This window comes from Aythya ferina, assembly GCF_964211825.1.
Source record: "Aythya ferina genome assembly, chromosome: 8".
NCBI classification, from domain to species: Eukaryota; Metazoa; Chordata; class Aves; order Anseriformes; family Anatidae; genus Aythya; species Aythya ferina.
In genome coordinates, this window is record NC_140304.1 from 20,381,461 (window position 1) to 20,408,361 (window position 26,901).

At 34.6% G+C, this 26,901-nt stretch overlaps 2 long non-coding RNA genes across 2 annotated transcripts in view; one reads left to right on the plus strand and one right to left on the minus strand.

Annotated features, from left to right (window-relative positions):
- Positions 1–26,901, plus strand: part of LOC311440298 — a 169,868-nt gene that overhangs the window by 129,888 nt on the left and 13,079 nt on the right. The gene's annotated exons all lie outside the window — the stretch shown is intronic.
- LOC311440299 lies at positions 172–20,524 on the minus strand. Its single transcript, XR_014695320.1, has 3 exons — positions 20,489–20,524; positions 19,807–19,864; positions 172–729 (listed from the first exon to the last, which is right to left on the minus strand). It is a non-coding gene; the product is annotated as an uncharacterized lncRNA (long non-coding RNA).

Here is a 26,901-nt window from a genome sequence, read left to right on the forward strand (position 1 = left end):
GTTTATTATTTCCTAATAATTGTCCATAAAATAGAAAACTATTAATGGTGTAATATGCAAGTAACTCTAAATTAAGCTGTTCAATTAATAGGACTACCGCATACCAGTTTTTGCCAGTTGTCTTATGTTGAGACCAACTTTAATTAACACCTCATAAAACATACCAGCCTCTTACAATTAATGAATTTATTAGACACAAAGGCTATATGTTTAAGAGGTCTCCACTATACGTAAATTAGATCTGAACTATGAGATAGATCTGCTAAATACTACAGATTTCATACATAGTAGAAATAAAGATGCAAATCACATAACAATAAATTCAAATCTTTGTTATAAACACCCTGGAGAAAACTTTAACAAATCATAACTGTCAACAGGATGGATGATGAAAGTTTATGTCATGCAAAAGAATACAAATCATTCTGCTGTTGCAAGCATTGCTCTTTTATTTTCTTGGTTGTAGGCACATCATCAACTTTAATGATAAAAGCCTTCCACAAAAATAATTCTTAAGCCTCAGGAACAAACACCTCTTTGGCACCCTGAGAGAATGCTCCACAAACATCATCAATCTCCTTCTGAGTATGATTTACAGCCTTTCCCTTTGGCCGGCTCAAGCTGTCCGTGTGCATGCCCCGGCAGCGTCACATTGGGATTCTCCTCCACTTTGTCCTCCAAGCACACACTACCTGATTGGTATTCTTGCCATCAGCTTTCCAAACACCTCTGGAAAATAGGAGAAGGAAGTTTGAGTATAATCCCTTCCATGTGGACATGTTTGAAATATACAACTCACATGAGAGAAAAAAAGGAAGGAATACATATCTGGACACAAACTAATGGGCCAAGGTCTCTTTTCCAGACAGATTTATTGTGTGCAGCCAGGAGGGATGTTTACAAAGAAGACGCTAGTCTCTCCCGGACTGTCTGGCTCCTCTAATTTATTTAATTGCCTATATCTACTAATGGACAGTCCATACACCAAGAGAGCCAAAACACAAAGCATCGTTTAGTGAGATTCATTTCCATCTGTGACACAACGTTTGTGCCAGTTGCTGCATATGCATGGGAGAAAGGTTGATGAAGGCAGCCGTGCACCAGCTGAGGCTCCCTTAAAGAGGTTTAAGTGTTCTCTTTTTCTCCTCCTTGTATCGCTGAACTGCAGGAGAAGGGTGTGATGTGGTTGCTACCTTCTGCAGGAACCAGTCCTGTGTGTAAGTATATATTCATTTAAGGGAGTGTAAATGATAGGAAAATCTGAATCATTATATGCATTGAAGCAGCAGAAGAAAGGATGTAATGCAACACGATAAAATAACTCAAGCTTAAATTTAGTGTCTGAGAGTGCAGCCCCCTCTTCATGACTCACCTAACTGAAGTTCACTTGTGGACTGCAGGTGTCTGATAAATGAACTCTTTCTGGCTGCTCTCTTTGAATTTCAAGAATACAGCCAGTGAACCAGAGTTGAAGACATCTATTATTTTTTAGAAACATGCACTCACTGAAACACATGTACATTCAGTAATAATTGTTGCCTAACTTCAGCTATGAACATAAATGGAAAAACTGCATTGAGTGAAACAGTAGATAACTATGAGCCCAGTCATATTTATAGGGGAAAACAAGTGAAGGAGAATAACCTAGAAAGGTAAATCTACAAATGCATTCATAAAATCTTTGTGATGTGTTATAAAGCCTTGAAAACTCAAATGCTTTCTGAATGCAGTCATATTTAAGATCTGTCTGTACTTACAACTAATCATTTATATTTTCCTGGTAAGAATATAGTTTTTCCATTTATGTTCATAGCTGAAGTCAGGCAACAATTATTACCGAATGTACATGTGTTTCAGTGAGTGCATGTTTCTAAAAACCATGAGCAAACAGAAATGCTCAGCTACCTAAGTATCATCTGGTGTTAAGCATCTCATTCCCCTCCTTTGGGAATTGTAATCCTTATCACTTTTATCTGTATAGTAGGGATAACATTTCCCAAACTCCCAACAGCTCTATAGAGTGGGATATATTGACTTTTGCTTTTTTAAGGAGCTATATGAAGACAAACCATTCTCAAAATGAGAACTATGGAACTGCTATGCAAGTGAACAGTCCGGTCTGTATCTAGTGGTTTATTTTGAAGCATTCAGTCATGAAGCCAGACACTGATTGTATTTTTAATAAGGCTGGCAGAAAGTTTTCTATATACGGTGGAAAAACAGTATTTCAGTGAACTGAATCATTTTTTGAGCGTCTGCTTTACAGAACAAGTTTTAAATTTGTGACCAGATTTAAAATATTAAAGCTTAAATAATGAGTACTTGTAAAGTTTTTATGATAAACTTATATTTTTGTCAAAGGGAAGACCAAACATCAACTCCTAATTATGTATTTTTACACAAGGTAATCCAATGTCATACAGTGTTATTGCCTTGTATTTCTGGAAACTTCAGATGACTTTTTGAATGCTGAACAGCAGTCTTTGTGTGTATTAAAACTACATTTACAGCTATTAGAGAATTTTTTTTTATTCTGCATTCTGCAGTTAAATTCATATTTATTTTGGAACAGTTAGTTATAGACAAAGTTACCAATTAGTTCTAAAAAAAAAAATAATAAAATACTTGAGATTTTGTCACTATTCTTCCAAGGAATGCAATTATCTTGTGCAGAATGTCAATGCATAATTTCAGAAGAAAGACTGAATACACAATTTTCATATGTAATAATAGCCATGTAACTTCATCCTAAAGGAGCAAAAGCAACACTAAAGTATCATTCCACTTTACCTACAGCCTAAGACACCAGTGGTGAGAAGCAGGGAAGTGGGAGCATGACGAGTGATTTAAGTAGAAGGAGAATTTAATCTACTGAAAATAATGAAAGCTGTGATGGCCTCATGGCTTTCGTAAGCTCTTGCTTCCTTGCAGTATCAGTTACCAAGCCAACAATGTGCACAATTTTTAGTGCAACTTCTTTCTGTTCAGCTGCTTAATTTCATTATCATGTATATTTTAAAAACATGAAATAAAATTCTGAAGGCTTTGATGTGTGTAGTTTGCCAAACATTTGATACATACATATTAATTTTATGAGACACAATAACCTATAATGATTTGGGAAATCTAAAATTTTCAATATAACTGTGGAGCCAAAGAAATTTCTAGTTGTGACAACATCCTTTTAGAGAGTTATGACATAATTGAGTTTCTATGCTTTTCTTTTAATTTCACTACCTGATGATACCTGAGAGCAATAGACTTTTTTAGAATCCCATTAGATACCATTATAATCTGATTTCCTTTTTTTTTTTTTTTTTTTTTAATTTTTATTCATTTTTTATTTGTTTAGGTTTTGCTTCATCATCCCATCAAGGAGATTTCTTAACAAATGACCTTTACCCTCAAAAGAAAACACAAAGAGACTTTTTGTAGCTTTAGCAACTCTATAATAATAATAGATTTTTCAAAATGCATTTTCTTTGTAGACCATTTATTTACAAAGAGTACATAATAGTAAATTATAATACAAAATAGTAAACCCTTTCTTTGTACGCTAGTCCATGAAAGACTTGGTGTTCATAGGTTTGCTTTACTCTGAATGAAATTCACTCACTTGCAGAAAAACACCTAAAGGCATTTCTAAAATCTGAATTCCTTTTTTAGACCACCACGTGAAAGGAAGGCCTAGTCCTCTATGAAAGAATAATTTGATATAGTTTCCACTGATTTCATCAGCATCTCTGAAGGACTTTAGAGGGCTGTGTTGGTTCTTTGGGGACCAAAAAAATACTAGTACCAGTGGTGCCTACTCTTTCCTGCCAGTCCTTCTGTAGCTGTTCCAGCAGTCCCTTCTCTTTCTTTGGAAGTGTAAAAATAACACCTGGGTTGAAGAAATGACACCTGAATTGAAATATACCCGTGTTTACAAAGCCACCATAAAGTTTCCTCAACTGCAAAGAGTCCCTATGGTCTCTCAGCTTGTGTCCTATCTTCTTCATTACTGCACAGTGTTTTCTGTCTGCTGTGCCTGTGTAGGACTTGGGAACTTTGCTTTTTGGTTTACGTTTTTTGGAAGCTAACTGTTTTCAGCAGAAGTCTTACATTTCAAATTTATATTGGGGTCCCATAAATCAATTGAAGAATGACTGTGTGGTCCTGTCATACCATAAATTAAATTAAGCAAATTGGGATGTTTTACTAGTAACAGGTGGATGTGCTTAAGATAGAATGAAAAAAAAATCAAAATATATAAGAAAAACAAACTCCAACAATTTCAGCCATGTTTCTGGTGCATGCTAAAAGCACATTATTTTTAGAAGAAAAAAAAAATAAACAGTATTGAATTTACTAGAGGGATCCAAACACACCTCATTCAAATAAAGTTAAGAGTTTGCCTTTTCTAGCATGTCACTAAACAAATTGCATTAAATACACAAACATAAAATACACATGCATAATTTCTTCTGAAATTATCCAGCCTTTGATGAGTTACTATTATAAACAAGCACACATCATATATACAGAGATAATTGTCAGCTGCCTGGCTCCAAGTCAGTCATAGTATAGTGATATACTTTGTGCCATCGCTATACTGCTGTGCTTAAGCACCTCTGAGCCTGCTTTGAACAATGATGAGTTTGCAGAGAAAATCCTGGAGTTAAGAGGCAAGATGTTGTTTTCCAAAGGCACCCTTAGCTGCTTTGTAGGCATGATTCATTCATATAAAGGAGCTGATGCTAAACTTTAAGCATGGAAAGATCAGTGAATAAAACCTATTGTTAATTTTAAAAGCAATTTCAAATGCCTTTACAGTTAAGCCATTTAATTTCCATTGGTTTAAGTTTAATCATTTTTCATTAATGTAAGCTAATTTGCAAGCTAATCTAATAAAGTAGCATGAAACATGAGGAGCAGTGCATTGAAATAAAGGAAGCTCAGTTGCTTGCAGCTCATTAAGGTTCTTGAAGTTTAGAAGACTAATTACTGTCTAAAAATTATTTTGTTTACCTCTACCTTTTGAGAGTTCCTGTTTTATCCCACAGTTTAAGATTCACAAGCCAAATCATCAGTACATATAATTTGGTAGAGCTCCAATAAAGTCAACAGGCCAATTTATACCAGTTGAGAATTTTAGTGTTTGTTGTTTATTTGTTTTTTAGTTGCTTGCTTGTTTTGAATGGAAGTTTATAAAAGCTTCCCTTTGAAAGAAACATTTTAGTGCAAGCTTTGGCAAGCCATGTTTCCTCTTCTTATGCCTAACAGAGTCTATGGAGCACTTCACGTTGATTACAATGAGAAGATTTAGACTGTAAAATTCATGCTGTAAGAGAATCAAATGTTTATTTATTTATTTATTTATTTTTATTTTTATTTTTTTTTAAGCTTTAAAATTGAGGCTGCAGGACTTCTCTTAATTTGTGTCTGAAATAGTACCTAATTTTTTGTAAAATGTTCTACTTGCAAACTATTAGAAAAATACTACATCACAGCCATTGGTAAGCTAAGTACTCTTGCTAGTAAAGATGCATAAATACATCTAAAATCTTTTCTCTTACTTTTTCAGGTATTTTAACAACTTGACTGAGCAGTTCTTTACCAGATTTCTGTTTTCCGTGGATACTCAAGATTATTAAAAAAAAATTAACTTGTTTTTCTGCCATTCATTTCTGATCAAATGTGAACGTTAATTATAGTCTAACTTTAGTTCTAATGTTTCATCATTTAAAGATGATGGTGGTCATACAGCCAGGAGATAAGACAAAAACATTTCCCTAAGAGATGCATTTGCACATACTGGAATAGATATTGTTGCTTATGCCCATGTAAATGATCCAGGTCACTCCGCAACAGTGACATGTTCTCCTTACTTGCCACAATTTTGTTGTTTCTTCTCTCTTTTTTCTTTATCTTAAATAGCACAGGACCAAGAACTGTTCCAAATTACTACATGTGTTATGAGATAACTAGTGTGGTACGAGATATAGACATAAAAATATGAATGCAACAGCTGAGTGTTTGTAAAAAATACTGTAAACACTGTGATCTTAAAATATAATCAAACATTCCATACTGTGCTACTTAGGGTATTACAGAAATATTGCAAAGCTCAGTAGAATCAAAAGGAAAAATATGATGAACTTTAATGTTACACTAAGCATTTTTTATCTTCTTTTATAACACAGGAAATACAGAAATACTTCAACCTTCAGAAACACAAAAACAAAAGCTCTTTTCTTACATGTGCTCCCTTTTTCCCAAGCATCCCTCAGGAACCTCTTATATGAGTTTCACCCACTTTTTCTGTGGATGGGAGAGATGGATGAAGTATGTGCCTCAGGGATAGCTTTAAACCTGATCCTGACACAGTTTCAGTTTGCTGTTTTGACCTTGCTCAGCTATTGAGGGCCTTAGGGACTGCACTGAGATGGAGACTGCTTTGGTACCACTGGCTCTGTCCATCTGTCTAGATCACTGCACTAATCTAACAGAATGATTTTGCCCTTAAACAGACATAAATACTGCTGTGTAGGCAAACTAAGAGCCTCCTCCCATGCAGGAATTTTACTGAGCCAAATGGTGGTCTTGCAATGCACTTGGGCAGAGAACAGTGGGCAAGTTTATCCCAAGTGACATTTCAGCAAGGCGTATAGAGAATTTAATCAAGCATTACTGTCCTTGGGAGAGAGATCAGAAGCTGTTTCTGATCCAGATTTTTATTGGTACAGAAGTTGCAACACTGAACACATAATAGTATCCATAGTTCACAAGTAAAATGTGGGATTGGGAAGTCAAAACTGAGAGAAAGATGAGTGTGATTTTTAGACAAAATGAGACTATTGAATTTTAAAATGAGTTAACCAGGACAAAAATAGGACAAGAAAAGAATTATTTGAATAGTGAACAAATTGAAGTGAATAGGATATATATCATATATTTCTTTCATCATCATTAAGAAAGCTGATTTTCTGACACTCATACAGATATAAAAAAAAAAATGTACTTTTGCCTTCTTTCTTTAAGTGATCTGTATTATGTGGCTATACTAAAATCCACATGAATAAAGATTTCTGTAAAAAATTGTTTTATGAGCAATGCAATAACTGTGTATGCAATTAAAGATTTGGTTCTATGTCTGTATTTGAGCTACAAACAGGATAACACAGTTTCTTTTTCTTAAAGTGTGAAAATAAAATATGAAATTGGCTTTAGTGGAGCTAAGTTACTTGGTATTGTCCTAGCTGTGGTCACCTATAAAGAAGAAGAAAGCACAGAGAAGTGGTAGTTTGTGCTTGTAATATGTTGTTCCAGGGCTTTGTGGCACTCGCTCCTTTTTGAAGGCTATTTCATACAAGAACTATTTTCATGAAGAGTTTAATCCAAGTAAAAATCTACTACTATATTCAGTGGGATGGGATATCAGTCCCCTTATGGTTCCCATGCTATAAATGGAGTCTGAAGAAGGCTTCTAGAAACATTCATTCAATTTTTTAAATTACAAAGTAGGATTACAAACTGAGTTAAACTGATTTGCCAGAAAAAACTTTTATAAAAATTCAAGTCACTGAATATGAATAATTGCAGATGCAGACATTCACACTAGAAAACTACTTCCATATTGTAAGGGTATGAGAAAATTGCTATTTTTGTAAGAGAATGGCAATTATTAAATCACTAGGAACTGTTTAAATGTATTGGATTGTGGATGTGACCATTAACAGTACGAACAGGTAATAGATATTTTCTTTCTTCTAAAAATCTAATTGCTCTCTGCTATATCAAGAGGAAATTCAGTATGCTGAGTGGTTCTCTGAGGTCACTTGCTGTGTTTTCCATCATTTTCTGAATGGAATTATCCTATGAATACTCTATAATTCAGGTGAATAAGAAATGTTTTTCTATTTCATGAGAATTTGCACAGGTTGAAAAAAGTTTAAAAACATTAAAAATGCCAGAATGCTCATGAATTTCTATCTGAAAACAACATTTTTTTTTTTTTAAATTACTTTCAAGGAAAGAAGAAATTATCCCCGGGAATGCTAAAATAGGGTTTTATTAAAATCTTTCACCTAGGACTTGCTTAATGTAGATATTGGACTTGAGCACTGGCATTTTTTATTTCAATAAAACAAATTAAAATAAAAATAAGTTGAATTATTTCTAACATTTCTGTATTCAGATTTAGCAAATTATGAATCATTTGAAGTGTTAATGGCTTTATAAGGAGAACCAAATCACTGAGGTCACAGACACTTAGGCAAGAGGCTTAGTTTGCTAAACTGCATGCAAGCAACATGTTCTGCTTCTGCAGGACAGATGTCTAGATCTGGGCCTGTAATTTCACTTGGTTTTCATCCCTTTATTAATATGTGAGAAAATTCTTGGAGTTCAGCATGCAAATTAAACTGTTCATATAAAGTGAAATAAAATAAAATGTTTCTGGAATAAGAAGTTGCCAAAATATACTGGATTCTCTTTATTCACATAGGTCACTAAAGCCATTTTATCCATCATTTTAAGGGCAATTAACCATCAATTTAAGGACACATTAATGTATTTTACCACTAGGAAGTAATCTTAGTATAAATAAACCCAGATTCAGTGGATTTCCTTAGATAGATCTAAAAGATAAATCAGGCCCATTGTGCCTTTGTTGGACAAGGAAAACTACATGCTATTCTTTCAGGATGTTCAGAAATTCTCTGTATGTGCCTGTGATATATCTATAGTCCTTCCGCCAGTTGGTTAATTGCAGCAAAAAAGATGATTTCAGTACATCTAAGTTCTTTCTTGAAACATAAGTTCACCAGCTTGATGTGAAGGGAAACTAAACATACTTTTCCCTGTTACTGTCAGAGGAAGAAAGAAAAACAAAACAAAACAAAATAAAAAACAAAAACAAAACAAAAAACCCACAAACTTTATTAGAGGAATGGTAAAGGTTGTAAACTTGGGAAACACAGGAACAGGAGGGTCCTATTGCTTTTAAATGCAAATACACATTTACATGTTATGAAAAAATATCTTCTCTCACCTTCCAGTATTTTTTTCTGGATCATTTTCAGTAACCTCACAGACGGTCCTGCATGTAAAGGTAAAAGGTAAGATGGTTCCATGGCTTGGAGCTCTAAAAAATAATAATTGTTAACACCTATTTCTTAGCAGATCTGTCACCAGTGACAGGGAAACAGCTTGTATGAATGTGACATTACTGCCCAGACCTGTGACTGCAGCAGATACCAGGCCTATCATGGTAGGGCTATTTTATGACCATGTACACCCACTTTGACTGGTTTATCACACTGTCCATAGTGATATGGGTGCTTTTGTTAAGTCCAGACTGTGCCCTTTTCTGGGCTATCAATATCAAAATATTGTAATGGCAAAAGTAGTCACTCTGTATTTCAAATATCTGAAATATCAGTGGAGGATGTAAAGGTAAGTGACCAATAAAAATTACATTCTCTACAGCTTTCTCCTTTAGCTGCTGGCCAAAGAGCTAATGTTTGTGTACTACTGGATTCAAGTCATGGTAGAACAGTTAGAGGTTTCGACTTTGGTTATATAAATAATTGTTCCAGAGTAAATCTCTGCCTGTTCCTCTATGCTCTTTGCAAGCCTGGGAATTTATGAGTGGATGAATTTAGAAGCACTGAAAGCATTACTTGATCAGCTTCACTGTCATCAGCAGATGTCACTGCAGCCATTAGTAACTAATGAATTGTTTAAGAAGATATAATGGCTAATTTGTCTGGTCAAAAAGGCATAAACACAACCTTTGAAAAGTGCCTTCTATTAAGTCAAAAGAAAAAATTGAGTTCATTGTCCTTTAATTTTTAAATAGGATGAGTTCCAAATCAATTACAGATCTGAGACAAATTATGTGGTGAATTTGTGGCATCTTCTGAGATGCTGATGAGAAAATGATAGCTGTTGTGCAATACTTAGGGTGCCAAAGGATCAGGTAAAGAAACCAGAAAAGAGATTTATGTGATCTTAATATGAATATGTTGGCTCCCAAAGGATCATTAAACAAGATATTTGTCTCCCTCCCAGTGTTTTTGAATAGTGAGCACTTATATCTAAAGTCTTTTTCTGTGCAGCTTTGAGTGGCCAGAAAATGTTTCATGACTGTGATTGTTACCTTGGGTCTCCATTAAGGCCAAATTTTCTAACTTGTTTTCACACAAAAAATAGTAATAGACTACAATATAAGAGACCATTTCTTTACACATACTAAAACTAGGATCTATTTCCTTCTGATATAATGAATTAGTCACAATATTTAACCTAACCTGAACTGAGAACCTATATTCTAATTTATCCATATTCAGTGTGGCCCAATAAATTAATCATAGGGTTCTATATGTCAGTTCACAAATTTAATATACTTGTGGAGTGGTCTAATAAAAAATATCAGATGAGTCAATTCCTTGCTTATGTATCCTGTGTAATCACTGGATGATGGAATAGCAGAATGACTATATGAACTAAGAGGAAAGTTAGAGAAAATTTTAAGAAGCCAGCCTACCTCACTGTCCAGATTGCACTCTGAATGGAACTCAGCAGTGGGACTGAGTCTTGTACATTTTTTTTCCTGTTAGGACTGCTATAGTTTTTGAACCCCAAATCTTATAAATGCTGTGTTTCCACTGCATTAGGAAGACAGTGTCACATCTTCAAATTATAACAATATTAGTAGCCACTGTTTGTAATCTGGAAAAAAAAAAAATCAAAACAAACAAACAAACCAAATGGCGAACATTGGAACATACCTTTATACTTACTTTACTGTCATTAGCACATTACCAAGTAACCCTGACAAATTCAACTTTTTCATTTTCATGTCAAATGGTAATTAAGTTTATGTTTTGCAATATGGGAGGAAGGACTCTCATTTTGGTAGTGTGAGTTGTTAGTAACAGAAAGGGTTCTGGACTGTGATGAACTTTTAAAACTGTTTTCTAATAAACGTTCTCATATTAAAGATTCCTTAGGCCTGAAATTGAAGCAATTAGTTCTTTTTTTTTTTTTTTTTTTTTTTTTGGTTAAGTCACTCAGACTGTACTGTCAAAACACAACTGTGCAAAGAAAAATTGTCTGGCATGCAGCAATGAAAAAAGGTAAGACTCTAAGGGTCAGCTCATCAGATGGTGTAAATCTGCCTTGTGCTACTAAAATCAATGGAGCTAGACGAGTTTACAGAAGTGGATAATGCTGCATCTTGGTAGCATGTGTGTGTGCCAAGAAAGTGCCGCTTGCAGAGGCACAGACACAGCTACAGAGTGGTGAATGAGAGAGAAAAGTATGGAGTGATGTGTACTAAGGAGTAAAAAGACATTTCACTTTGCTGAACATTTACCTCTGTACTCTTAAGGTTTATCAAGTCAATGAAATGTTTGTACACATTTCCTCATTTTCTTTTCACAGTTGTGCTCTCAGAAAAGCTAAAAAAAATGGATTGTTAAGTATACCTCATTATAAAAAAAATAAATATTCAGAGTATTTTAGATGCCAAATTTACTTCAGGTAGCTGTTACAAATTATTATGTTGCTTTTAAAAATGAAATGAAAGGAAGATAAATGAAGACCAATCATTTAAAATCTTAGTTTTCATGAAGGCTCGCACAGCACTTGTGCTATTGTATTTTTAATGTGTTATTGTTATCTTGTTAATGAATTAAATATTCCAGGCAAATACCCATTCTTGTTTTACATGAAAATGTAATATGCATGCTGATATTGCAGTGCAATGGTGACCAAATCTAGAGTTGTCACAAGCTATAGACAATATAATGGTTCTGTGTTACTCTTGATGGAAAATGACTTCAGACAGAACTTTTTTTTTAAAATTCTTTTTTTTTTTTTTTCCTATCAGTGAAATTGCAGAAACAAAGTAAATAATGTGAACTATGTATGAGGGGGCACCACCCGGAATGGAATTTCCCTGTGTCTGCATACAAAGCTCCAAAGCTTTTTACAGTACAGAAGTAAGGAAAAAGGCATGAAAAAAAAGTTTTTCTAAGAAGTGAAGAAATTCTGTTGCACAAAGAATCCCTCCCCATAGGGGACTACTAGACAACTTTGGAAAGTTGTGATGAATTATGTGCCACTGTAGTTTGGATTGTTTCTTAAATCACATTTTAAAAATACTTCACTATTGAGCTATATTGTTTATACACTAGGAACACAATTTATATTAAGAGACAACTGCTTTTTAGGGTGTAAGATTTAAAAGAGAAGACTTCAGAAAAAGAATTTACAGTTTCAAGACAGATCTTCCTTTGACAGACAGGAAAGTCTATTTCGATTTACTTATAATAAACTTACTTCGGGTTATGCTGTGCTTAGCTATTGAGGATTATATCAGAGAGGAGTAAAGTGTATTATGTCTTTTTGCCCATTTGCACTGCCATTACATATACAGGCAGCAGAAACTGCACAATGATTTTATGTGTGTGTGTGTGTTTTTAATTATTATTATTTTTTATTTGGAGAAAAGGTAAATTACTTTTAAATTTCTCATATCCTACTGAAAATTCTTAGGCCCTGGATATGAGAAAACATTTTGAAACTGAGATCTGTGCTCTTTAATCATCTCTTGGACTTTTGTTTATATGCTCTTCTACCAAGGTTTTAAAATATTTTTCAGTGTACTGTTCCAAATAAATTATGAGGAAACTAACTAATTTGACAAGTGCTCTAGAAACAAAAGCAAAAACAAACAAACAAACAAAACTGTAAGAGATAGTAATACTCTACTCCCTCTTCTAGGCAAGAATAACAATAAATGAGTCAATATTGGTATATTAATCAATCTTTTTAGTCTTTTCTTTAAAATTTACAATATTAGAGACAACATGGCATCTCCAACCAATCCAATCAATGTACTACTGTAAGAAAAAAGACGATATATTTGTATTACTAAGAACAGATGAATTCTTACACTGTACTACCATGCAATGTGGCAGCAATATAACGTTCATTAAGCTTTTCGTATTGATCTTTATAGGTCTATTTAATGCAACTAACATGGTAATGTTAATGGTAATGTTAATCTGATGAGAACATATTAGGATAATTATCATCATGTCAGCTGCATTAACCTCTAACAAGTGGACATTATTCACTTCAGTCCACTGTGGTTTTAGTAATATGCAAAATTGGACTGACGGTATTAACACTAATCAGATGGTCTAATAACTGTTTTCTTCAAAAGACACCACTCACAGTCTGTAGGATAAGCTCGGAAATAAAGGAATTGTTATAGAGACACAGCAGTGGCCTATGGTACATGGCACCCAAGCAGGCACATCCCACAGTATGGTGTAAATCTTCTGGTGAATATTCTTTTTGCTGAATACACAGAATTAATTTCCACTGATTATTGTCAATAATAACTTTTTTTTTTTTTTTTTTTTTTTTTTTCTCCTCTCTCTCCATCAGATAGCAGCAAACATTCAGGAAGCTAGAGGGGCACAACAGTCATTTTCAGGAATTACTGCTTATAGTTACTAATCAATGTATTCAATCTGCATAGTTTCAAAAGGACCAGGACAATATTACACTGTCTATTTTTTTCCCCTCCCTGGACAGAACCAACAATTTCACTGCATCATTAAGAGATCCCCACACTATTTGTGATATTTGTCATGCGAAACAAGTTTTAACACTCAGCATTCTTACTGGACTTGCCCTCATTGGTAAAAGAAATGGTTATTTTAAAATTCCTTTGTTTGAGTAAAAGTGCTTCTTAGAGCTTCACCAAGGATATTGTAATGAAAAAAAAAAAGATAAGTAGATATTGTTTTTTTTTTTCTTAATAGCAAGAAAAAAGGACCTGTATATTATATCTGACTTACCCATGGTCACAGCTGTGCTAATACAACAGAATATTAATCTGCAGTTTTACATCCAAAAAAGATTTGGAAGAGAACATTGCCTCTGAAAAGGGCATATGCAATAAACATTTACTGTAAATAAATAAAAGATTGAGGAAGCTTCCAGGAAATATTTGTGTATGTAAATGCATGTACCCATGCAAAATGGGAAGCCAGGCATGCTGCATTTATCTCCCCTCGAAAAACACCCACCTTGAATTTCTCAGTTCCAGGAGATTTGTATTAATTTTGGAAGTTTCAGAAAAGTTTTGGGGAGTTTGTTTGAATGTTGTTTTCCTCATAATTTAGTATAAGAGTGCCTGTTCTATGTTTCAGTTGGGAGATTGTCCTCTTGAGAGGAAAAACTGAAATTTAGTATAATTTATGTTATCATTTAAAACCACAATTATCATTTTTTAAAATTAATATTTGCAAATGTTATGCTCATCTCACAACCCAAAGAAGTTCTTTTTGTTGTCACCAGCAGAAGGAAATGTGACAATATTTCTGGTGTTAACAAGTACATAATGTCTGTGAGTCCAGACATTTTCAGTATTACATTGTACAGTCTTGTAACAATCCTTACTCTATTTGAGATATATGTTAATCAAACTGTTAGATGAATTAACTACACTATCATTAAGGAAAAAAAAAAGTCAGATTTTGTTTAGGGTCACAGAATCTAGTGAAACCCAATCTATTTACAATACATTGTGATGACATTTATTTCATAAGATTATTATGTAATGATCTGATGTCCAAAGAAATTAATTTCCAAAAGTAAGTGCAGAGTTTGGCATACTAGAAAACGTCTGCTTCGGACAGAATGGCATTTTGTAACATTCCTTGCAGATAGAGTGATGGGAAGAATAAGGCTGTTAGAGAAACTTGATAGAAGTTAGATTGAATTTATTTCATTATACCTAAAAATCAATTGATGTAACTTTAACTGTAATTTGCCTTTCCCCCCCCCCTTCAGATGAAACCTTTTTTTTTACCAGGGATCATTTCTAATTTTAGGACCTGTGCTTGTAGAAGAAAATAAATGCTTTGGAGCACAGCTGGGATTTTATTAATATCTGGAGTGTGATGAAAAGGGTGGAAAATCAGGGGAAATGATGGTTCCATCACTACCTCTTCCAATGAGGCTAGTATAACAGGCTGATTATGTGAGAAAGGGAAAGTTATATTGGTCTAAACATAGGATCTTTGCTCAAGTTTGTAAAAGACAAGGCAAGAAATCCTGTTTGAACTGCCAAAGAACAGCTGAGATATGACCCCTTTAATTCTTCAGATGATAGGAAAAACAATCAACATAAAAGGAGTAGCTTAGGTAAATGGAAATAATCCATATAAAATTGCTTGAATATTAGCAGAAAATAATTCCAAATAAATGAGGTCAGAATTAAAGGCTCTTATTTGCATACTTTATTTTCTAGTTCCTGTTAAGTTCATTTTCCTCTTCCTATTGTTTTCTAGTACATGTTCATATTTGATTATGCATTGATATATTTTACTTGGTGGTTGTGTGGACTTCCTTTTGACATTTTATTTTATTTACTGATGTATACAAGTCCAGTATAACATGTTGAAATGACACTTCATCAGCTATATATCATACTTTATCTCTAGCATTCCTGTGTTAAAGTCAAATTGGTCTATCTATCTATCATAAGCCGTGATTTGGGAGGTTTAAATATTTCAGCTTTTGCTCTCTAGGCATAGCCAGCACATATTTTATTTTACTCTGTCTCCAACTACCTAATTCTCCAACCAAGGTGCTATAGCTCAATAACAACAAGCTATCAACCCACCCTTGTCATTTCAATTTTTCACACATTTTCTTAGTCTGTATGTTCTATATCTCAGTGAATTCTTATCTCTCCTGGTCCAATGCCATAGGATTGTGTTATATAACAAAGCCTCATCTCTGAAATGTCAAAAATAATGAAAAAAGGAAAACCACAACAGAGAAATTGGCCACAGACACTTCTGTGGATCCAAAGCTCTTACACTTCTGTTCATCAGCAAACCTTAAGTTAGATGGCTTTTCTATCACCTGCACTGTAGCTCTGCTGCCACTTACCAATGGGGTGCTGCCCAGCAACGAATGCTTCTTGCAGAATGTCTCTGTGCAGGTATTCACTGTCAGCTAGAGAAAATACTGAGCACTGGCAAGGGATTTCTCTTCTATTTCAGCTATCACAGTCTTTTTGAGAGCACAGACAGGAGAAGCTGACATAAGAACATGTAGCAGTTGTAAAAATGGAGCTGTTGGTGGGATTAGGAGATTTATATAGAGTTTTAAAATTTCTCAGAAAAGTCACTGAAGGTATAATCCTCACTTTTGTTACTACATTCCATCAAAATATCAATCACCAGTTGCTTTTAATAGGTGATATTTTCCTTCCAGTTGGATATGTGATTCTTCCCCTGGGATGAAATGATGACTAGCCATTTCGCCAGTAATAAATAGAAAATCTTCAGTATCTCCTGATATTAAAACAAATCGGTATTAATGTGAAAAAATGTGAGGGGGAGAACAATAGTCGATGTTGTTCTCACTTAATTGAAGGATTGAAACTGAAAAGCTGGAGAAAGAGCAGAAGGACTAAAACATATTGCCCACCCTGAAGGCTGAACATAGTGAAGAAATAGGCACATTCCAGCAAAACAAAGGTGTGTATTAGTTCTTAAAAAAAATAAAAATAAAATAAAATCAGTTTTTATTTTCACAGTAATATGAGACATTTAACTATTTTCTTATCAGAACTGCAAGGCAATTACCAGTGGGCAAAAGATCTAATTGTGAGGGTTCTTCTGAAATTATTTTTTTTAAAGTACTACTAAAGGACATCACTACTCCTCCATGCATACATCTCTATGAATTTCTCTCCAAGCAGCTATAAACACTAAATAGAGTTTAGGAAAAGAAAAAAAAAAAAAAAAAAAAAAAAAAAGCCTACCATTTTCATTAAAGGCATGGATGATTCAATGAAAACACAGTAAATTCACTGTAACATCATTACAGCTCTGTGGATATTATGCTGGCAGTTCTGTGCCTTTCTCACTCCTATGCTACATGTCATGAGGATTGATTAATTATTTTAATATGGACCATACACAAACACACACATGCATAATAGGCAAACTGACTTTCCAGTCATAGTGCAATGTGAATTGGGGCATATTCCCAAATTTCTGACCCATGATTTTACTATTTCAGACAGTACTGCCAGAATTATTGAAAGGACAGTGTGAAGTGTGTGTTCTCAGTCCACAACAGCGCATGCCAAAACAGGGTAATTAAATGGAATTTCTTTCATCCTTTCAAGTGTAAAAGAAGCTAACAAAAATAATAATAAGGGACCATATATAACTACTTTACTCAATCAGGAAAAAAAAAAAAAAAGATTGAACTGAAAGAGCTATGCAATACAAAAAAATGGACTGTCAAAATCTTCAAAATTCAAGTAAGTCAACGTATAAATAATAATCAGAAAGAACAACTGATATTTGAATTAAAGTTCAGCTACTACATGTAACTGACTCTACCTCTACACCACATGACAAATATGAGTAAAATTGTATCATACGCATCAGGTTGGTGACAAGTCTTTGAAGCTGAAAGTACAAATATATTTAAGCATGTAGCTTTTGACATCTACCTGGAAGAAAGTGCTGCGGAGCAGGGGGTTGGCATCTTCTCACAGGTAATTAGTGATAGGACTAGAGGGAATGGCCTCAAGTTATGCCAGGGGAGGTTTAGGTTACAAATTAGGAGACATTTCTTCTCAGAAAGAGCAGTCAGGCATTGGAATGGATTGTCCAGAGAAGTGGTAAAGTCACCATTTCTGGGGGTGTTCAAGGAAATGCTGGACATGGTGCTTAGGGACATGGTTTAGTGGGTGATATTGGTAGTAAGATGATGGTTGGATGAGATGATATTGGAGGTCTTTTCCAATCTTAATGATTCCATGATTCTATGATTAGCATTGGTTTTCTGTGGTTGGAGTACCAGACAGATTTACTTTCTTTGCCAGACTTATCTAGGATCATCTTCTTGAAATGGAAAGCAAGGAAATTCAAGGTAAGTACAAGGCAAATTCAAGGTGTTTTTGTTGTTGTTGTTTCTTTTTTTTTTTTTTTTTTTTTTTTTTTTTCCCAGGTGAACATTTACCTTGCCCTTTTTGTGAGGGTGTCAATAGATTCAGTATGATATTGAAAAGCGTGAGTCTGGCTCTTGTATGCACACCTGGACAGATCTGAATCTTGAGTCATACCCTACCTGAAAATGCAATTTGGATGTTTCATATTTATTAATTTCATCTTCACTTCCTCTCTCTTGGGTCTCAGCATCTGTTGCAAATCCATTCCCTCAAACCCACCAAATCCTATTTAGAACATTTTCAGGACATAGCTCCTGATTTTGAAGCAATCTTTCATTTTTATGAGGAGTTTTGACTCATTTTTATGGGAAGCCTAAGGGACAAATGACATGCAGCATGCCAGAGTAGAGTGATTAGCCTGCCAAACTTCGAATCTCTAGCAAACACCCATTGCTGTTCTAATTAACTTACTACATTCAACATTTGCATAAATAAATTACTTAATTGAAGCTTCCTGAATGGCATGACTTTGCACATTTTTGTGAGACCAGAAACATCTGAGAAAGCATAGTGAATTTTGTAGTTTTTATAAACAACTTCTTCCTTCCATGGAATTCTCATTCATAAATTATTTACAAGTGCAATACTAGGTTTATGTAAGATTATTATTTTTTTTTTTTTTTTCCCCAGTTGAAGTAAGAGTTTTCTAAATAAGATATACATGCCACATCTTTTCAAATTAGATTTTATAATGAACAGGTCAGTGTTTTTTTAAGTACTCAGCCAAGATATGGCAATCATACCTCATTAGTGACTATCTTTCTAAGACTGCACAAGAATCTCTTAAAGAATTTAATGGACACTATAAAGAGCTGCAGCTGAATTTCTGCATTTTTCATGAGAAACAGAAAGACAAGGGAATTGTCAAGCCTACAAAAACAACATTAGAAGTTAAATTTTAGTGGAACAACCATAAACAGAGTACAACATAATTGGGAAAGGAAAATCTAATTTGTGAAAATCACATTGCAACCACCCTGCTAAGACTAATACCGTAAAAGAAATTGCAGCATGAAAAACAGATAAAAACAATGAGTAGAATTTGGAGATATCCTGGGCACACCCTGTCTGTTTCTCCTGTTCTGGGAATAGCTTATCTACAAAAGTAACATATCACGAAGTAATTGCTCACTTAAAATTAAGAACAAAGCAGCTGGGAGAATTTTTTGGTCACAGGAGAAATCAAGATGAGTAAATGTAATAAAATAAAATATCCATGTGTCTGAAAATAGGTTTCCTAAAAACTACACAAATATGGAGATTAAGTTGAACTTCCATGCTAACTATTTGCAAGCAATTTCATAAACATGAATGACATCATCATTCAGAACCTAACCTGGGAGGATCAGAGCAGAGTGACTTATCTTCCAGAATCCAGATAAACAGATCATAACATTTTGGAGTGATTCATCAGGGCAGAAACATGCCTTAGAGTACATAGTCTTTAGCTGAAGTGAATGATACTAGATATCTCCAAACCCAGTATATGAAAAATGTAAATCACACCACTTATTTATTCCTCCAGGATAATGCTGATGGGTGGAAAGAACTGCAAGAATAATGTGATATATTTTGTGAAAGCCATTTTCTACTGAACAGAAATTTGCTGTGTCATTGATGTATGTGGTGACAAAGCTGTATCACAATATTCCCAGCTCTTGGACAAACAGAAACAGTTTGAATTATGGTTGGATGCATTAATATTTCTGGAATGTGGTGAAGCAATGTTATCAAACCATGACACCTTTGTCAGCTACCTTCCATTTCAGTAGATCCTTGCTCTAGAAGCCTCTGAAGTAAAATTTCAATTAAATCCTGAAAGAAAAAAAAAAAAAAAAGATTCTTCAAGTATGGCAAAGACAGTGTAGAGGTATTGTGTTAAATTTCACACGGAGTAATGCTCAGTCTGGTTAATGGTTTAAAAACAGCCCCATGGAAATCATAAAAGTAGCAGTAATCAGTAAGAGAACTTCACGAGACTCTATTGCCTGTATGTCAGGGTTGGAAAGTTTCACTTCAGAGTTTCAAAATGCCATTGGCATTCTCCCTGTCTTCTGCTATTTTGTACCAACACAGCCAAGTACCAGTAATTGCCAGGCTCCAACACTGCCAGGTATTAGTAATTGCCAGGCATCAGCATAGAACCACAGTGTAGCCAAGTGTTCCCTGCCTGCAGGGTGACAGAGTGTAGATATGCCTGGGACACTGCCAGGCCTGAAGACCTGCCTCACTGCTGCCCTGCTACAGGCCAAGCCACAGTGTAGGAGGGACACCAGGCCACGTGATATTCCAAGATAGACTCCAAGCTCTGTTCTGCAGACAGCTCCGTCCCCTTCTCCCACATCTGTCCCCAGACCCTGCCCAGCAACTCCTCCCTGCCCCTAGTGAGGGTGATCTCACTTGGGGATATGAACTAGTCTCTAAAGCATGACCAGTTACCTGGACGGATACACTCCTGCTCTTTCAGTGATCTCTGTACCAAGTACTAGCTAGATATTTTAATTACATTTGTGAAATTCGTTCACAGATGCTCCAATGAGATCACTGTTTGTGAAGTTCAGCTGGGTTAACGTGCACAGCTGGACCAGCAAGAAGGTCCCCAGCTGCTCTGTTCTCACACCTCCCTCTCACCCACCTGTAGACACTTCAAAACTCTCCAGTCTCTCTTTTGGTTCTTATAATGGGTTTAATGAAGGAAGTGCTGACACAATCTTAGCTACAGAAGCATAAGTACTCCCCTCCAATAAGGGAAAAAGTACGAATATAAAAATGGCTTTCTTTGTTCAGAATAGAACAAACCAGATGGCTTCCCAGACTATAGTACCTAAAAACTTTCACTGATTCCAGTGTGTACAGTATAATAAAAGTGTTCAGGGGCCTCTAACTTCTTATAGGGTATTTTATTGTCTTTATTCACCAGTCTGGATATTTGCCATGACGATAATTGAACCATGAAAAACACATATATCTTTAACGCATGTTATAGGGCAGCTTTTAAGGAACTGCTAGTAGACTGTAATGGAAATGATTTTCATTAATTAATGCTTTGGGTCAACTAGTGCAGTTGAATAAATAAAAATATTTGATATATAAAATATTAATGGTATTCAGCACTATCAGTTCTTAGGGAAACATTAAACCTAACAAATATTTTCTACAATAAAAAAGTTTATATATATACATTTCTATGTATTTGCACATTTTAAAAAACTTTTAGTAATACTTGTTTACTATCTACTTCATTATATGCAACAAAGAAGTCTGTTATAAACATGAAGGTAGATTACTACATTAGAAAGTCTGATGAATGGAAAAAAAAGACTGTACAAAAAAAAAAAAAAAAAAAAAAAAAGAAACTATAAAAATTTAAAAGACACTCCTGTAAACTTCTACCCAGAGGAACCACTGAAGCTGTTTAACCAGAATACTATGAATAATATCCATATTGGCCCCAGATATACATTTACTTCCCCCAAACAATAATTAAGAGGAAAAGATAGTCATTCACAAATGCATCAGTGGAGCAAGGGGAAGCTTTTAGCAATCCCAGGTGTTCAGGGTTTATGAGTGGTAACAAAAAGGGAAATTGTGGGTAACTGACAAAAATGCTATTGCTTTACTCTCAAAATGAAATTATACGGTATATCAGAGTAGTTTAAGGAATAGAAACAATGCCAAGGAATGAAAAAAGATATACAAAATTTCTTCATTCTCTATGAAATAGAAAGTATGCATCAGAAAAAATATAATTATGCATTAAATTTCCTCACTTACCTTGTCACTACCTCAAACCAATCAACACTTCCTGCAAATGGTCAGGTATTCGGGCACAAGGATGGTTGCATGTACTTCAGGAAGTTCTGTCAGGACAATGTCATGTTTTTATTTTTCTGTGGAAAACAAATTGAAGTTCAGCCTTAAAGCTTATATGGCAGGATAGATCATTGTGGGATTGTGTTTGAAGATCTAAGCATCAAAGTGAACATATATTTCATACTGGACCAGACATTTCAGATGGGTGGCATCTTTATGACATTCATGTTAGAGCCTCAGTAATCCAGCCTCTGGTAAACAACTCTTCCCCTTACCATAGCCCTTCCAGCTCTCATCAGCTTGATGTCTTCCACCACTGCATTTGCATCGAGTGTGGAGACTGGTACTTTGGACCTGTCACCACAGTGTGAGGTCAAGCGCCAGGCTGAAAGTCTGAAAAATGAACAACACCAGGCTGAAACTGAACCAGCAAACAGTCATGGAAGAAACACTGAGACATGCTGGCAGTTCCATGCCATAAAAATGCTGTATGAACGTGAGAGATGAGGGATTTTACAGAGAGTTAAGGAAAGCTTTCTGAAGGTGAGAGTTAGATAGTAAAATCAGATTAAACCACTACTAATTTATTATAATCTAGTGGTCTGTTGGGACTCTGCAGCTGGTGGAAAGGGGACAGAAGCAAGCGAGATTTAGGTTTGTTAGGAGTGTTCAAAGATGGGCAAAGCACACATAGTATTGACCTTGAGCTAACTTTATGAACAATGTAGTGAAGAATAAACCATAACTAATATATTTTAGGAATCTTTGTAATAATTGCCAAAACCATACAGCTATCTTCTAAAAGCTTTTATCCATTACTAGTTTACAGTGCACAGTACTTCAGGGTGCTGAAATGCTGTGTACTATTAATGTACTGATTCTGGCATCTGTTGCATACTCTTTCCATATTAAAGAAGGAAATTCAGTTCTCCTTAGTTTCAAAGGTTTAAGAAACAAACAAAAGCTTGTTGAAGTGAATGGTCTAGCCCACTGGCTTCCCATCAGGACCTACATTTTTCACAAATAATTTCCTGGTTTATGTATGCATGACAATTTTGTTTGTATGTCCTACGAAACTGATATTAATGTGTTATACAGTTAAGCATTCTGTTAATAATGGAGTGTTTGTCTATCTGGTGGCTAAAGAAGAGTTCTCTGAGAGCTTAGTCTTTTCTGAACTATAATCTCAGTTTTACCATTTTCTTGTGTATGTGAAACAGAGAAAAAATTTCTTCAATGAATGTCTTGGCCAGGGTTAGTGCTTCCTAACATTCTCTACAACTGCTGTCAGATACTATGGGAAAACCCTACAAAATGTAATAGAATATATCTTTTCCAGCTAGGTTTTTAAACGTCCAAGGGATTTTAGCAAAGAACAATACACACTGGTGTTATAGATTATTGTAGCAGACTTAACAAATATGAAAAAGGCATTGTACATTCTGAAATTCTAAACATTAAAATTAAATTCAATTAGAGTATAATATTTTTTCATCAAAAATTTTGGTTTCATTTATCACTTGCTCTAAGTGTTTTTCTGGAGTTCTAGAAAAAATCATGCCTGAGAAATATAAGGCATTTATGGATTAATATTTTTTGCACTATCCAACATTCTTTCCTTGCTCAAACACTCCAAATTACTAGTGTTCCATTGTGTGTTAGGGTATTTCTGTCTTAACTAAGACAAAATGAAATGTTATACACATTTAGGTTCAGTCAGATGATTCACTCCAGCTGAATCTTTAAGAAATGATTTCCCCAGGCTGAACACCTTAGATCTCAGTAGGAAAGCCAGAACCCTGTACTCTGATGACCAATCTAAAACAAATCAAGTTTTGTTTTGTTCACAGTCATGGCTGGAAATTTACCAAGGCTCCAAGCCCTCATGGTTACATAAGGAGCCTTGGGACACCACGTGAAAAGAGGCCAAGTGTAATTTCATGGGCAATGTCTGTCTTCATACAATCTTCCTCTGCTTGCAGATGTTCAGCACTGTATCCTCTATCAGACATAAGCACTACAGTCATTAAATCAAGGTGATAAGGAGATGTGTGGCCTCTGTGTTCCTAGGCAGTTCCTGGTAAGGTGCTGCCTGCCAAGGAACCATCAGCTCCTCAGGGGCGATTTTTGTCAGCACTACATTGCCTTTCTTCCTGTTAGGAACTCCAGATCTGTCAGATGCAAGTCAGTACATAAGAGTACCTCATGCCTTTCCCTGGGTGGCAGAGATACAGCTCTCCATTACTACCTGCAGCTCTGACACTGACAAAGTACTCTAGGCACCTACATGATAGTGGGTGCTGAATTCATTTGAGATCTATCTCCTGTTATACAGTTATTTAAGCAGAAAAGCTGAATTTCTTTATAGTTCTGTATGACCAGTCTTTCAGAACACCACAGGTGGCATATTTGTACCTTTCAGAAATTAAACTTGTAGAAGAAAAACAACTGTTGTTTCAGTTTGAATGGAATTTTTGTCTCATACCATTAAAAATAAGCTTTAACTGCTAATATTCTTCTAAGCTACTGAAGGTCATTCTCTGAATGAACGATGAAACAGTTGTTTAGACAGTGCAATGAGGGTACTGCTAGAAGAGTCAGTGTTTGAAAATAGGCAGAAGGCATTGACCAGAATACTTGCAAAATTTTAGTTTAAATTCTGGATATTATTTTGCTCTAACAATTAGTGCCATGAAGTTATATCTGCAACATACACTTTGTGTTTATATTTGTAACACTTGTTTGGAATGCATTTGGACTCAATGCAATTGAGATTTTTCACATTTAGTTGTACATTTGACATAATTATCTCAAAGAATTTTTACTTATTTATGTTATATTAGCTACTATGCATAGCTTCTTTAAACAAACAAACAAACAAAAATAAATAAAATAACACAAACCTTATTGATTTGAAGTAGTGCACACAAGAACTGATTTTCACCCAAAGCACTAGAATGAAATAACAACATACCTATGTTTCCTATGCAGGAAAACCCTGAAGAGTGGCCTACAGTGGCTTTGCTTGCTGATGCTTTCATATTGCCTTAAAGGGCAAAGTTTTGAATTTGAACCAGTTCCCTCTTGTACTTCATTTTCTTTCCTAGAGAGCCAGCTGCCTGACTCAAATCCAGACTATGAAGCAAAGATGGGCAAAGCACTTCTATGGAAACAGATTCTCATATGACGCGCACTCACCCAGCCTTCCCACCTGAGGGGCTAGATCTCAGACACATCCTGAGACATTTAACACCTGGCTGGACAGGACACTCTAGGCCATAATTCATCCTTATTTGGAAAGAAAAAGGGAGATTTTACAAACCTCACTTGACACATCATTGCTATTGAGAGAACCTGCATTTATAATATAACCTGCTTGGATGTTTGGTAAATGCTACCAAGTGCCTACTCCTATAGACATTTTGTATCTGATTCCACTATGTTTTATTTCCCTGTTTTCTCTATATACCAATTAGGTTTAAAAATTAAGTGCCTTGTTATGTGAATTATGATCAATACGTTTTATATTGCCAATCCTTTTATTTTTAAAATTCTATCTTTTCTAAACAAACACCTAAAAACAGTTTGTTCCTGGAATAAGATAGGAAACAAACAAACAAACTAACTAACAAAACAAAGAAACAAAAAAGCTGATTTAATAACTGTTTAAGGGAAGAATTTAATTAATTAATTAATTAATTAGAATTATTTAAGGAAACACCATTTTTCCTATCTCAACTACTAGGATTTTTGTATCAGTATCTGAATAAAAGTTACTTCATCAATTGCATATCTACTTAAAAACAAGTTTTCTGGCTATAAGCATTCACCTAGAAGGCCTGAAACCCTATGGAATTATATCAAGCAGGTTACTAGTCATCCCACTGTCAGTTTTAGCTGACATACTAATCCATCTCTCCCTTGGCTGCACTGTACAGCTGCACTATATTAATCAGGTGGATAGAACTGGACATAATTTCTTTATTATTATTATTATTATTATTATTATTATTATTATTATTATTATTATTATTATTATTATTATTATTCTAGGTGAATGCTTATAGCCAGAAAACTTGTTTTTAAGTAGATATGCAATTGATGAAGTAACTTTTATTATTATTTATAATAATAATAATAATAATAATAATAATAATAATAATAATAAAAGAGTGTGGGAAAATAACCTTACAAATTTGGTATGAAGATGAAGTAGAGATCTAATTCAGCCTAAATTGTCAAACTGTTCTTTCAGAAAAAAAGTATTAATTTATTTAAAATGTTAATTTGATTATTTGTTTTACAATAAACACAAAAAATTAAAAGAAAGAGTAATCTCAATGGTTTTATTTTAATATATTTAAGACATGACCTACTTTTCATTATGGTTTATACAGGAATATGACAGCTTAAATAACTCTTTAAACTGGCTTTACTTAATTACAGATATCCTTCTTTTATATATAAATTGAGTAGCTAATGGTACTACTGAGATTAGTTGGCTTGGCATTTACAACTTGAATGGTAATAGCGGCTAAAAAGTGAAGCGTGGAATTTGGTAGATAGCATAACAGGATAAGGACAAGTATCTAAAATGAGATACAAGCTAAAGTTTCATATGTATGTATGTATGTATGCATGTCCGTCTGTCTGTCTATCTATCTATCTATCCCTTTCTCCTCGTGTCATCTTGTTTGTTTTTCCTAAGAAAATTATTATATTTAGTTGTCTGCAATAATGGTGAAATTTCTTTATTTATTTTTATCTAACATGATGATCACACTGTGGGACTTATGGACACAATATTCTACAGTGCACATTTTGTGTTGTTGATTGCTGTGCCAAGTAAATATCTCAGAGCCTTAACCACTTTAATAAAATATGATGATTTTTTCAAATGGAAAAACAAGAAGCCACTTCTACAGCAAGAAGCCACTCAATTCTTTACATTTTATTTTTGTCCTTTATGTTATTCTGACAATTTCCCACCATTTCTGAAATAACTGCTAGTTTCTGAAATCATTTGAAACCTGCTTTTT